Below are 16,058 nucleotides of genomic sequence, written 5' to 3'. Positions count from 1 at the left end.
TGAGACAGATCCTTATGAAACACTGGCATATTTTGGGTACCGAACCCTCCTTGGGAGCTGCTTTGGGTTCATATCCGTCAATGGCCCCAAGAAGATCGAAAAATCTTAAAGACTTCCTTGTACAGAGCCATTATCGACATGTACAAGTCAATCCATTTGGCTCTAGGGGCCCTACACCTGGCTCCATACCTTGCGGCCACTGCCTTGCATGCACAAATGTCCTGCGCTGCACCACCTTCCAGACCTCAGATGGAAGGAGACAGTTCAATATACGCCATCGAATTTCTTGTGGCAGTATGAATGTGATCTATTATGCTACATGTGACTGTCCAAAAATCTATATTGGATTAACATCGAGGGAGCTGAGGATGAGGGTGCGTGAACATGTGCGGGACATTTGTGCATCCAAGACAGTGGCCGATATGTCCCTCCTGAAAACCCTGCCCCGCCATTTTCGACAATATCATAATGGGGAATCAACTTCCCTTAAAATTAGAGGGATTGATCAAGTACATCTAGGGGTAAGGGGGGGGAACTATAAACGTAGGTTGGCTCAAATTGAGACTAAATGGATTATTACACTTGATACAATGGCCCCCAAAGGACTTAATGAATCATTATCCTTTGCATCTTTCCTGTAGGATATTCTGAAAAGTATATACTGAGCCTCTTTTGGCCTTTTTAGTTATTTATCCTTCTGCCCCTTTTTTCTTACGTGTTCCCTCATATCCCAGGGAGTGGGGTGTGTTTTATTTAACTTTTTTAATTTTTATTTTGTATTGTATATGTGTATTTTTGATATATGTTTCACTTATTTCCCCTCTTAGTCTATGTGAGACCTCTTCTCTACTCATCAATTGGATTTATCTGTTCCATTATATGTGGCGATCCCACTGGCCTTAATTTCAATATCTACATTGGATGTTCATCAATTTCAGACATCGGTGTTTATGGACGATTCTGGGACGCTTTAATTTGAAGAGAGCAACATGTATTGTGATGTCATATTTTGAATTTCTGATTATTCTCTTTTTCTAGTTGCCTTTTTCATCTTTTGTTCATTTTTGATCTATGCCCAGTGTTCCTTGTCTCATAAGATATATATTTACATTTATTGGTGTCAGTGGTTGTGCGCATGCCCACTGCTCCTGTTTGTGGCCGACATGTGGGGGAGTGTCTTCTTGCCTTCCTCCGGGCTTCCGGGGACTTCTTCTTCTCCCCTGATGCCCGGGGCAACGCATGACGCTCTCTCTGCATTGTCTGTCCTTCGGGTGGACAGTGCGCATGCGCCACGCCAAACCACTCTGATTGGCCGATTGGAAACCATGTGATTTATCACATAGGTATAAGCAGGTCCTGTGCGCACTCCTTTGGGTGGACAGTGCGCATGCGCCGCGCCAAACTGCTCTGATTGGCCGACTGAAAAGCATGTGATTTGTCACATGGGCTTAAGAAGGTCCTGTGCGCACTCCCCGGTACACTGCCCTTGAGAAAGCGTGCTTGTAGTCACGCGAAACGCGCATCGGGCGTTTGTCCTACCTGGTCCTGGGCTCACTCAGCCTTCATGCATATCGGGTAAGATATCTCCTTAAACTGGCCACTTTAAATTTACCTATGCACACTAGGTGGTCACAATGGACTAATAATGTGGCGCAGTGACCCCCAATTCGGGGGATGGGGAACTAGCAGATATTTGTTATCTATATAGATGTGGTTACTCTCTATATATATTGTTATATTACTTGATATCCTGTGGCTGGGTGTTTTTCCCGGGTTATTCTGTTCCTTCATCTTGTGGTGTCATTTTAATCTCTGTATTTTTGTACTGAATGATATACATGTTAACTAATAAAGACGTATTTTTATCATATTCACCTAGTTACTCAATCTTTCTCTTTGCATGCATACCTATTGGAGTGGGTGTTTCAGGTGTTTTTCCTGATTTAGGGTGGCTATTTATAGCCTTAAAACCCTATTCTTTGACATAGTGATAATGTCACTGAGGTTTTTGCATTTAATTTTACATTTGGTGTAGTCGGCAGAATTTGAACCTATGCGGAGAAACCCTAACCTGGTTGCCACACAAGCGTAGTTGATTATAGGGATGGTACCGGCCCAGCTGAACAGTCCTGATGGGGAAAGAGGCCATGTACGGCTGTGGAGTTGATGGCTCTCATGAGACAGGGGCTGAAGGATAAGTCCATGGAGAAAGTGACCGGTTCCCCAGCCGGTGGGATGCTGGTGCCGAGTGCCAAACTCTGCTGACAGGCACAGGATCAGTACAGGATCAGTTTAGCACATACAATAGTCCAGTGATGTGGTATTTTTGTGAAGGTTCAGTAATCGATGTTGTGTGTTCTCCATGTCAGTACATGACATTTTTAGTGGTTATTTAGTAAACTTTATTTTAATATAGTAGGTTTTTATATGATTTCCGTAAAAACGCTTCTGCCAAAAGATGATGTAAAGCACTGTTATCTGCAGCATCTAAGGACACAATTGTCACTAGATGGTGATATTCAATTAGCTTAATCTATTCAAAGGATAAACTGGAAATAACTGACATGTTACTACTGAATTAACCTTGCATTTTGCCACCTGGAGGCTGAAATTAAATGCAAAAATGATAGTGGACTGATGGTTTCTACTCTAGGTTGAGCAAACAAAAGATCTAACCCAGAAAGTCCATATCTTTGTGAAAGAGTTAAAGATGAAGAACTGTATAGATCCTTAGATTGTTAGTGAGCCCCAAGTGGGTGAACGTCTCCATTGTTTTAGAAACCATTCACCTGGTGTTGAAAAAGACATGGCAACTAGACTATAATGTAAAATTATGTACATGCAAGTAATAAAAAAAAAATCACACTAGCATCTGTGTTTGCACAATGAGAAGAGAGTAGAGTGGCTATCAGTGAAAGACACGTATTGCACTGATGGGAGCAATTTTGAAAATCTCCTATCTTTGATGTTTAATCCCTAAAGCCTCATGATAACGGTGCAAAAAAATAAAGTATGCTAACTCCTACAGTCGCGTTCCTGTTGGTTTCACAAATGCAGATGAAACATTTTGAATGTACTTGGCTTAGTTAATGCCGTCAGGGCACCTATGGACTTTTGACAGTGCATTATGCTTTTGAAAAACAATTGTGTAAAGTAAAAGACACCTAATTTTATTAAAATATACATAAGCAATAAAAACAAATTAACCTCTAATAAAAAATAATGCTTGCATTTTTCAGAATTCAAGTTCAAGTGAATGTGCGGAGATCTGAGAAGTTTCCTGGCCTTGAATGGAAAATGGCAATGTTTGTTCACCTAACCACTTAGTTATCACTTTTACCTTTTGACATGGTCTCCATCATCCCAAGATAAGCTTTGTTCATTACCACATTGCTCCCGAATCGTTAGAAGTTGCTCCTAAAAGAGGTTTAGATCTAATGCTTTATCCATGACAAAGATCTTAGGCATCCTCCATGGATGAAAAGCCCGTCACATTACATAGTTACATAGGTTGAAAAAAGACATAGGTCCATCAAGTTCAACTTTTCTCCATTAATGGTCTTAGGATGATTTTTTGTTGTTATGACACAGGGCTCATGATGAATTACCTTTACTTATCGGAAGTGAAGAAGACTTCTGATCATGCACATTGTGCCTCTCTGCAGCTGGCATGCTTACATCCGCCTTAAGAGGATCAGTGCAGTCTGGGAAATAAACTACACATTGTTTAGTGCTAACAATGAAATTGATGCTGCTAAGTCATGTTATCATATCTTCAGAGGCGTGATAACAAGCTTTGTCAGTCAACTAGTTGGGGGACATTAATGTCCTGTCAACTAGTCAAAGGCCTCATTTACATATCATAAATGGACTTTAGAAATACTTTCTCTAAAGATCTGTTTATGTGTGTAATTATCATGCTGCCGCGATGCAGGTAGGTGCAGGCTCCACAAAATGGCAGTAGAGTGGAAGCGGTACTGCACCTAAACAGAGCTGGTCTGCAGAGCAGCAGCAAGGCTACCACAGGTGACAGCAGAGTAGTCAAACTAGCAGGGTCAAATCCTAGACTGTAGCGCAGTACCAAAGGAATAACCAAACTCACAGTCAGGGACAAGCCAGGGAATCAGCAACGGTCGGAAGCGGATGAGGCAAAGACAAGAGACAGAAGCAGGTCAGGTTGCAAGCCAAGTCAAAACCAGGGAGTCAACACGTTAAAGGGAAAAACAGAGTCAGGACGGGAATAGGGGAAAACAGAGACACGGGATCAGACAGCAAAAGTAGCAGATCAATTAGAGTCAGCTACAGCAGCCCTGGGCAAGAACTATAACTGACATTGCCTGCAGGAAGCAGAGGCGATAAATAGCAAAGCTGAACCCAGACTGAGGCTGAAAAAGGTTAACCCCTTCATGACCAGACCGAGAAAAAGGGAAAACAGGATTGTTAGGCAGGATATTTAGCTATGCAGACACAACTGCCGGTTGATCTCGGGTCCCATGGAACCTGTCAGGTTCCCCTTAATTAGAGAAAATAATTTCACCCTAGTCTCCTGCAATCCAATCCATGTACTTCCTAAAACGTCCTCAAGACTAATTTTTTGCCACCATCCAGGAGCAATTTGGTGATGAACAATGCTTTACCAGGCATGTTAGATCCATATATCAAAAGGAAAACGTGATAACTAAGTGGAACAGTGAAAAAAAAGTGAAATGTTAGAGCCATAGCCAGGAAACTCGCCAGATCACAGGCCCATTGAGAATCTGTGGTCAAATCTCAAAAAGCAACGAACAAGTGGCACATTGCTGGACTTAGGGTTTTTGTCTCTATATTATACTGATCTCAGATTATCAAACCAGGACAAAGAAAAGGAGTCAAAGGTAATAAATATGTAAAACAGTAGTACAAATTTTATCCAATATTTAACATATAAAATCACACAAAAAGTCACAATACTCAATGCAATCCAAAACAGTACAGGCAAGAGAAGAAAAGAAGACCTCCACATAGAATATCAGGTATAAGGGACAAACAATGGTCCCATTGTAACAACAGGAGAAAATCCCACCAGAAATAACCAATGGGCTTACCAGGGTTTAGGTGACAACAAAGAGGAGGTCCCCCAGCCAAATGTCCACCCCGACGCTCATTTCACTGGATCACAACGCCGCTTTATCAATAGGATGATCATAATGTAAAACAGGACCTTCAAATACCCCCCGTGATGTGTCACAAGGTCAAAAATGACCAATGAGAGCTGACTACAGGGGGAGGAGACCCCAGCGTGCGTCAGAAGCATAGAGACGCCCAACCACAGAGGGAACAAGAGACAAGGCACAGCGCACAGCCAGATCTAAATGCATAAGGGAGATAGCATCTATAACGCAGCGTTAGAACAGGGCAGGCCATGGCAAAAATACACAGAGCAAGTATATTAATAATGCCAAATAACAAATACAAACTTAGAAAACATCACATAAACAGGTAGTTTAAATATTATGGCAATAATGTACACTCCCAATATTATAAAGTGCAGTAGTGCCGTTCTTGTGCCGCAACATGACATCACTCAAATGCTTGATCGAGATCCTGCGCATAAGAATAAGTACTGGGATCACTGCAAAAAAATAAAAAAAAAGTTAAAAAGGATAGGTATTCAACATAAAAAGAGCCCTATATTCAAGGATTCATTTAGGCCGCCAGGCACCATAGTGTCAAGTGTGGCGATCCATCATGCCTCCATCTGGGCAAGTATTTTCCTGTTATCACCACCTTTTATGCCCAGATGGAGGAAATTGATCCCCCCGATCTTGAGTTACCCAGCTTCGCAGATATGATGGTTTTTAAAATGGCGAGGGATTGTCTTCCCTCGGATCTGAAGATAATGGTGCATATTAAGAGTGATGATAGAATGATACAATGGCAATTCCCATAAAAGAAGGGTTCTTATCCTGGTCTGTCAGGTCAGCCATACTATCAAATTATATATAATATTCATATGTGTGAATAACAGGAAAGCTGTTATTTTATATCACCATAATACACACTTTGTCTTAGAAAGAGGAAATAACAAAGGACAAATCAAGCTCTGGTCTCACCGGCTACAATAATACAACCTTTGACCCAAGCGCAAAACAAGTTGTTGGAGAGAAGAAAACATTAGAAATGTAAGTGAAACAGGAAGCGAGAAGCCAAACAAATGAGACCTATGGACTTCCTAAATACATCGGTGAGTGTCATTATGTAATACAGACCGGCCAACCAATATCAACAATGGCTGAAAGAGCTGTGAACTGAGAAATAAGTGATAACCACAGCGCATCATAATATCTAGGGGGCAGTATTATAATAGTTATATTCTTGTACATAGGAGCAGTATTATAGTAGTTATATTCTTGTACATAGGGGCAGTATTATAGTAGTTATATTCTTGTACATAGGGGCAGTATTATAGTAGTTATATTTCTGTACATAGGGGCAGTATTATAGTAGTTATATTCTTGTACATGGGGCAGTATTATAGTAGTTCTATTCTTGAACATAGGAGCAGTATTATAGTAGTTATATTCTTGTACATAGGGGCAGTATTATAGCAGTTATATTCTTGTACATAGGAGTATTATAGCAGTTATATTCTTGTACATAGGAGCAGTATTATAGTAGTTATATTCTTGTACATAGGGGCAGTATTATAGTAGTTATATTCTTGTACATAGGAGCAGTATTATAGTAGTTATATTCTTGAACATATGGGCAGTATTATAGCAGTTATATTCTTGTACATAGAGAGCAGTATTACAGCAGTTATATTCTTGTACATAGGGGCAGTATTATAGTTAAAGGGAATCTGTCACCTACCCTTTGGCGGGCGATGAAAACGAGGTCGGTCCGGACCGATGGGCGGTGTTCCCGATGTGTGCCGCCTCCCCATCTTTGCCCGCCGTCCGCAGATTATTGCTGAATTGGAGTAGGTGTACGCCATCTTTTGTGCGTGCTGGTTAACTAAGCCCCGGAAGTATTTTGCTGCGCGCAGTCCGGCTTTTCGGCTTTGCCCGCAGTTGGGCAAAGCATACTGCCTGTGTGCTAGCTATGAATGCTTAGCGCACGCACAAAAGATGGCGTACACCTACTCCAATTCAGCAATAACCTGCGGACGGCCGGCAAAGATCGGGAGGCGGCACACATCGGGAACACCGCTCATCGGACCGGACCGACCTCGTTTTCATCGCCCGCCAAAGGGTAGGTGACAGATTCCCTTTAAAAAACCATCCCTCGACCAAAACTGTGCCGCTAAATATAGACCTGTCTCTAATCTTCCCTTCATCTGTAAACTCTTGGAACGCCTGGTCAACTCCCGTCTTATCCGCTATCTCTTTGATAACTCTCTTCTCGACCCTCTCCAATCCGGTTTCCGCTCTTTACACTCTACTGAAACTGCCCTCATTAAAGTCTCTAATGATCTACTAACAGCTAAATCAAATGGTCATTACTCCATGCTAATTCTCTTGGATCTCTCTGCAGCATTCGACACTGTGGATCATCATCTCCTCCTCACTATGCTCCATTCCATTGGCCTCAAGGACACTGTTCTCTCCTGGTTCTCCTCCTATCTCTCTGACCGCTCCTTTACTGTATCTTTTGCTGGCTCCTCCTCCTCTCATCTTCCCCTTACTGTTGGGGTTCCTCAAGGATGAGTCCTAGGCTCACTCCTCTTCTCTTTGTACACTGCCCCTATTGGTCAAACAATCAGTAGATTTGGTTTCCAGTACCATCTCTATGCTGATGACACCCAATTATACGCTTCTTCTCCTGACATCACGCCAGCCTTTCTAGAAAACACCAGTGATTGTCTAAACACTGTGTCTAACATCATGTCCTCACTATATCTGAAACTGAACCTGTCAAAGACTGAACTCCTTGTGTTTCCTCCCGCTACTAATGTACCTATACCCGACATTGCCATTTCCGTGTGTGGTTCCACTATTACTCCCCAGCAACATGACCGTTGTCTTGGGGTCATACTTGACTCCGAGCTTTCCTTTGTCCCCCACATACGATCACTAGCTCGCTATTGTTATCTGCACCTCAAAAACATTTCTAGAATTCGACCTTTTCTTACTTTTGACTCAGCAAAAACTCTTACTGTTTCTCTTATTCATTCTCGTCTGGACTATTGTAACTCTCTTCTAATCGGTCTCTCTCTTACCAAACTCTCCCTCCTGCAATCTGTCTTGAATGCTGCTGCCAGGATCATATTCCTCGCCAATCGTTACACCGATGCCTCTACCTTGTGCCAGTCATTACACTGGTTACCCATCCACTCCAGAATCCAGTACAAACCTATTACCCTCACCCAAAAAGATCTCCATGGCTCAGCACCACCCTACATCTCCTCCCTTGTTTCAGTATACCATCCCACCCGTGCCCTCCGTTCTGCTGATGACCTGAGGTTAGCATCCACAATAATCAGAATTTCCCACTCCCATCTCCAAAATTATACACGTGCTGCGCCATTTCTTGGGAATGCACTTCCCAGGTCAATATGATTAGTCCCCAATCCCCACAATTTTAAGCGTGCCCTGAAAACTCATTTATTCATATTGGCCTACCGCCTCAACACATTAACCTAATCTATCCCTGTGTGGCACAGCCAAAAGTTTTTACCATAACCAGGTTCCTCGCATCATGTTCCCACATGCATCCATTAGCCCTCTGTGTCTGTACTGTTACACACTTAGCATTATGGCTGGTCCATACAATCAGGGCAACTGTTACCACCCACCTTTTGTGTCTCCCTTTTTTTTTTCCTCATATATTGAAAGCTTGTGAGCAGGGCCCTCATTCCTCTCGTTATCTGTTATGATAGATGTGATTATTGTTATGCTGTAATATCTATTGTCTGTACAAGTCCCCTCTGAAATGTAAAGTGCTGCACAATATGTCGGCGCTATAGAAATAAAAATTATAATTATTATTATTATTATAGTAGTTATATTCTTGTACATAGGGAGCAGTATTATAGTAGTTATATTCTTTTACATATGAGGCAGTATTACAGCATTTATATTCCTGTACATAGGGGCAGTATTATAGTAGTTATATTCTTTGTACATATGGGGCAGTTTTATAGCAGTTATATTCTTGCACATAGTGGCATTATTATAGTAGTTATATTTTTGTACATAGGAGCAGAATTATAGTAGTTATATTCTTGTACATAGGGGGCAGTATTACAGTAGTTATTTCTTGTACGTAGGAGCAGTATTATAGTATATACACTATATTATTGCATATATGGGCAGTATTATAGTAGTTATATTCATGTGCATAAGAGCAGTATTATAGTAGTTAGAGTATATTCCTGTACATATGGGGCAGCATTATAGTAGTTATATTCTTGTACATAGCAGCAGTATTATTATTATCATACATTTTTTAGTGCCATTTATTCCATGGCGCTTTACATATGAAAAGAGGCAAATATAGACAAGTACAATAAACATGAGCAAAACAAGACACACAAGTACAGAAGGAGAGAGGACCCTGCCCTCTAGGAGAAGGTAGACCTGGTTGTGCAGCAGTTTAGTAGACTGAGGATCACTGCAGGTTGTAGGCTTGTCGGAAGAGGTGGGTCACTAGGTTCTTTTTTGAAGGTTTCCGTGGTAGGCGAGAGTCTGATGTGTTGGGGTAGAGAGTTCCAGAGTATGGGAGAAGCACGGGAGAAGTCTTGTGTGCAGTTGTGGGAAGAGGAGATAAGAAAGGAGTAGAGAAGAAGATCCTGGAGACCATGTCACAGAAGTATGGAGGAGACAGGTTGTGGATTGCTTTGTATGTCATAGTTAGGGTTTTGAACTGGATCCTCTGGATGATAGGAAGCTAGTAAAGGGGTTTGGCATAGGGGAGAGGCTGAGGAATAATGGGGAGACAGGTGGATGAGTCAGGCAGCAGAATGTAGGATGAACTGGAGTGGTGCCAGAGTGCTGGAGGGGAGGCCAGAGAGTACGAAGTTGCAGTAGTCAAGGCGGGAGATGATAAGGGTGTGCACTAGTGTTTTGTGGTTTCATGGTCAAGGAATGCACGAATCCGGGAAACATTTTTGAGCTTGAGACGGCAGGAGGAGGAGGCAAAGGCTTGTGCTATGATTGGGTCACCAAGGAGGAAAACAAAACCAAGCTAAGTCACAGAAAACCAAAGAGGTTGGTAACTAAGCGGATTGCAGACCCCTGATCCTAACCACAACTAGAAGTAGCCATGGAGCGTACCTACGATGATTCTAGACGCCTCGTCACAGCGGGAGGACTAAATAAGCCTAAAGCAAGAAAAGGGGAAATCTAAACTGCCCCAGAGCAGACCCCAAAGGAATAGACAGCCCCCACACATGTATTGACGGTGAAACAAGATGAAAGCACAAACACAGGTAGGAAAATAGGCTGAGCAAGCGATGGGGCCCACACTAACTAGAAAGGACAGGAAAGGAAAGATACTGTCTGCAATCACACCAAAAAAAAAACTGCAAAAATGTCCAACACTTTTGATAGCAAAAAAAACCCTGAAATCACTAGACTTCACCCACTATATCAGCACTCTGGTATATTCTGAGAACAGAGCAAAAAGAGGCCAATCTAATAAGCGACAAAAAGCAACTGGTACATTCAGTGACATAAGAATGGAAATTCAGCACAGCCCCAGCCGGGGCTGGCAAGCACACAAAAACTGAATAGACCAAACCAAACCAAGTGTGAACAATAGCAGAGGACACTTAGCTTGAGAAGGCAGGAACTGAACTGGAAACTAGAACCTCAGGAGGCAGGAAAAAATCACCAGCATGGGAAAAGGGAGTTGGCTGTCTTAAATCCAGTCTGAGACTCCAGATGTCCAATCCTCATCCTCATTACCAGGTGGCAGGTCTCTTAATTAGATCAGCTTCATTACCTCCTGCCACCAGCAGAGGGAGCCCAGAAAAACAACTCACAACTCCTCTGTCAACACAACCAGCACCTTCACCAGAAACCAGAGGCAGACCAGAAAATGAGTTCACAGCAGGCTTGGATATGTGGCATGAAAGAGAGGGCAAAGTCGAGGATCACCCCGAGGCACTGAGCATGCAGGACTGGGGAATGTGAGCAGCCATTGACATTGATGGATAGGTCTGGCGTAGGGGTAGAGTGAGATGGGGAAAGATGATGAATTCTGTTTTGTCTATGTTCAGTTTTAGAAAGTGAGCGGAATAGAAAGCTGAAATAGCAGACAGACATTGTGGGATTTTGGTCAGTAAGGAGGTGAGGTCAGGTCCAGATAGATAGATCTACGTATCATCAGCGAAGAGATGATATTGCAAACCGTGGGATTCTATGAGCTGTCCCAGGCCAAAGGTGTAGATGGAGAAGAGTAGGCATCCAAGTAGGTGGTGTGGGAAAGGGAAACACTGAATGTTCGGTCTGTTAGATATGATGAGATCCTTGGTTAGGGCCAAGTCTGTGATGCCAAGAGATGAGACAATCTGTAGCAGGAGGGAATGGTCCACAGTGCTGAAAGAAGAAGACAGGTCCAGGAGAAGGTGGACAGAGTAGTGTCGCTTGCTCTTGGTGGTTAGTAGGTCATTGGTGAATTTAGTTAGGGCAGTTTCAGTTGAGTGATGCAGTCGGAAGCCAGATTGTAACTGGTCCAAGAGGGAGCAGAAGGAGAGGTGAGAGGACAGTTCAAGATGGACATGCTGTTCCAGTATTTTTGAGGCATAAGGGAGAAGAGATATTGGGAGATAGCTAGACACAGAGGATGGGTCAATGGAGGGCTTTTTGGGTATGGATGTGATCAAGGCATGTTTGAAGGATGAGGGGAAGAAACCATTTGTAAGTGAGAGGTTGAAGAGGTGTGTTGAGTTTGGAATGAAGACTGTGGCAAGGTTAGGGATGAGGTGGGACAGGAGTGGGTCGAGAGTGCAAGTGGTGAGAAGTTATCTTGACAGGAGGGTGGAGAGCTGATTTTCTGTCATGGTGGAGAAGTTGGTTTTGGAGGAACAGGGTTGAGCGGCTAAGAGGGGCATAGGGGGATTCGGGCCAAAGCTTTCTCTAATCATATCGATCTTGTGTTTAAAGAGTGAGGCAAAGTCTTCAGCAGTAATGAGAGGAGATGGAGGAGGTGCTGGGGGACAGAGAAGAGAATTAAAAGTGTGGAAACACTGTTTGAGGTTGTGAGACAGGGAGGAAATGAGAGATGAGAAGTAAGTTTGTTTTGCGGCAGTGAGCATGGACTTGAAGCTGGCGAGGGACTGCTTGTATGCGATTAAGTGCTTGAGAGAGTGGGATCTCTTCCATCTTTGCTCAGCAACCCTGGAAGCCAGTCACAGTTCTTTGGTCAGGCTGGTCAGCCAGGGATGCCTGTTGATTGTAAGAGTTTTGCTATGCATGAGGGGGGCGGCCGAATCAAGTGTTGCTGTTGTTGTGGTTTAATAAAAAGTGGCCGCAGCATCTGCATCATGTAAGGAAGCTATGTCTGTAAGAGGGAGGAGGGACTCAGAGTGATTGTAAATTGAAGTGTTTGAGATTTCTGCGAGGGTGAGTGAGTTTGTGGAGTGGGGGGTTGTGCACTAGGAGAGGAGAGGGAAGAGAATGTCAGTAGGTTGTGGTCAGACAGGGGGAGGGGTGATTCACTGAGATTAGTAAGGGAGCAGAGGTGGGTGAAGATAAGGTCCAGCGTGTGACCATCTTTGTGAGTGGCCGCGGAGAACCATTGAGTGAGACCAAATGAGGCAGTGAGCAATAAAAGTTTAGAGGCAGCTGAGGTGGAATTGTCAATGGGGATGTTGAAGTCACCCATGATAATAATGGGGATGTCAGTAGAGAGGAAATGAAGTAACCAGGTGGTGAAATGGTCGAGAAAGGTGGAGATGGCTAGTTCTGGGGGGTGGTAGATGACAACTAGCTGGATGTTGGAGCGGGAATAGATTCGGATGGAGTGCACTTCAAACAAGGGAAGAGTAGTGGAGGGTGGTACTGGAATTGAGGTAAAGGAGCAGGTATCGGAGAAGAGCAAGCCAACTCATTCATCACATTTGTTGCTGGGGCAAGGGGTGTGAGAGAGATGGAATCCACGATAAGAAAATGCATCTGGAGAGTCAGAGGGGGTGAGCCAGGTTTCAGTGATGCTGAGGAAGGAGAGTTTGTTGGTGATAAAGAGGTCAGGGATAAACGACAGTTTGTTGCATACAAAGCGTGCGTTCCATAGTGCTCCAGGTAGGGGGACTGGGGGAGTGGGGGGTTGGATGAATGGGTATAAGGTTATCATCATTGCGAAAACATGTAGAGGATCATGGCAGGGTGTTAGAAATGCATGTAGGGATATGTTGAGGAGGGACAGGAATTGGGGATACGTCGAGACTCGCCAGCAATGAGGTGTAGCAGACAGAGCATTAGAAGGTAGGAGCAGGATAGACATGATGCGGCCGTGTGTATCTCGAGAAAACAGGTTGTATGTGGAGGGACAGTTGAGAGGAGGAGGTGAGATGGCTGGGGAGGATGGAGGGGGAAATGACTAGTTCCTTACTAGATGGAGGGATTACAGTAGATAGGTAAAAATAGAGTAGTATGGGGGTGAAAGTGAAAAGAAACCGAAACATTGTAGTGGTTTTATATTCCGTTACCTTACAGTCAAATTCCAGTCGAATTCTAGTCTAATTCAGAGTAGTGTAATTAGAAATCTGTAATTTGAAATATGGAATTTGAAAGATGCCCGGAGCAGACTACGTCTGGAGCAGACGCATGGCTATGAATATTATTATAATAGTTATATTCTTGTACATAGGGGCAGTATTATAGTAGTTATATTCTTGTACATAGGAGCAGTAATATAGCAGTTATATTTTTGTACATAGAAGCAGTATAATAGCAGTTATATTTTTGTACATAGGGGGCAGTATTATTGTAGTTATATTTTTGTACATAGGAGCAGTAATATAGCAGCTATATTCTTGTACATAGAAGCAGTATTATAGTAGCTATAGTCTTGTACATAGGAGCAGTATTATAGTAGTTATATTCTTTTACATAGGGGGAAGTATTATAGTAGTTATATTCTTGTACATAGGAGCAGTATTATAGTAGTTATATTCTTGTACATAGGGGGCAGTATTATAGTGGTAACATTCTCTCACATAGGAAGCACTATTATAGTAGGAGTCTGGAGGCTCTTGCAGAAATTTCAGGTGAATTGTGCATTTTAGAAGTAAAAGTATGAACCTTGGCAGATATGTTTTATTATTATTATTATTATTATTATTATTATTATTATTATTATTATTATTATTATTTATTTATATAGCGCCATTAATTCCATGGTGCTGTACATGAGAAGGGGGGTTACATACAAAGTTATAGATATCGTTAACAGTAAACAAGTTTCCACAACAAATTTACAATGACAGACTGATACAGAGGGGAGAGGACCCTGTCCTTGCGGACTTACATTCTACGGGATAGCGGGGAAGAGACAGAAGGTCGGGGGTGCAGCAGCTCAGGTGGTGGTGAGGCGGCAGAATGGTTATTGCAGTCTGTAAGCTTTCCTGAAAAGATGGGTTTTCAGGTTCCGTTTGAAGGATCCGAGGGTGGTGGATAATCGGACATGTTGAGGCATGGCATTCCAGAGGATAGGGGATATTCGGGAGAAATCTTGGAGGCGGTTGTGTGAGGAACGAATAAGTGTGGAGAAGAGCAGGAGGTCTTGGGAGGATCGAAGAGTACGTTGTTAGCGTCGGTGGTCAGGAGACGGAAACTCCAGGAGTGGACCCTCTGGACCGTGGCACCGAGGGGCCCGGAGCGAGCTGCCAGGTGGAACCGACCCCTATACAGGGACCGTTAGGAGCAGGCCCAGGGGTTCGAGTACCACGGTAGCTGGTACCGAGAGGGGCGGCTCAGAATGGACTGGAGTAGGAGTGTGGGAATGACGTGTAGACTGTAAGGCTGGAATATGGAGAGGTGGCTGGAGCAGAGCACAGGAGACAGGACTGGAGTAGGACTGTAGGAGTGTGGATAGCTGGATGGAGCAGGAACACCGAAGGCAGGACTGGAGTAGGATGGAACAGGAACGCTGGTGCAAGACTGGAGTAGGATGGAACTGGGACACAGGAACAGGAACACAGGAACAGGACTGGAGTAGGAGGAACTGGAATGCTGGAGCAGGACTGGAGTAGGATGGAACTGGAACACAGGAACAGGACTGGAGTAGGAAGGAACAGGTACGCTGGAGCAGGACTGGAGTATACTGCAGGGAACACGGGAGACAGGGCTGTGAGGCTGCTGCAGGAAACACTGCGGACCAAACCGAGAGGCTGCAGAGAGCACAGGAGGAAGCAGGGTCCAGTGTGCAAGGTAACAAAACGATCAGGCGCCTCCCTCAGGGGGAAGCGGCCTGATATAGCCCCATCTGGTCTGCCATTGGTCCGAAGGTGCTTCCGGGTCAGGGCACAGCCGGAGTACAAGAAGCATCAGGGAGGTGCAGCCGCGGCCTATGGCGCATGCACATTGCATGCAGGGATGGCGTCGGCCGCGAGCCCGTCAGAGGTGACCGCCATGGCTGTCAGGTGGAGAGAGGCTGCAGCGTGGGAGCAGAGGCTGGCTGCGGCGTGGGAGTGGAGGCCAGGTGAGCATGACGGAGCGGTGTAACAATACCCCCTCCCCTAAGCCGCCCTCCCCGGAGATTAGCAAGAAATCTCTTGAGGATACCGGGAGCATTGATATTCTCCCGAGGCTCCCAGGATCTCTCCTCAGGACCAAAGCCCTTCCAATCAACAAGAAAGAATGTCCTACCTCTAATCCTCTTCATAGCGAAAATGTACTGCACTTCAAAGACATCATCGGCACCCACCGGTTGAGGACCAGGATCAGGCAAGGAATGGAAGCGATTCAGCACCACAGGTTTCAGGAGGGAGACGTGGAAGGTGTTCGGGATTCGGAGGGAAGCAGGCAACCTCAATTTGTAGGCGACTTCGTTGCTACGTTTAAGAATTTCAAACGGACCGATGTAGCGTGGTCCCAACTTGTAGGAGGGCAGTTTCAACCATATGAATTTGG

Source organism: Dendrobates tinctorius, unplaced genomic scaffold (assembly GCF_039654945.1).
Source record: "Dendrobates tinctorius isolate UK_male_01 unplaced genomic scaffold, ASM3965494v1 ptg000113l, whole genome shotgun sequence".
NCBI classification, from domain to species: domain Eukaryota; kingdom Metazoa; phylum Chordata; class Amphibia; order Anura; family Dendrobatidae; genus Dendrobates; species Dendrobates tinctorius.
Note: the sequence above shows the minus strand (reverse complement) of the source record.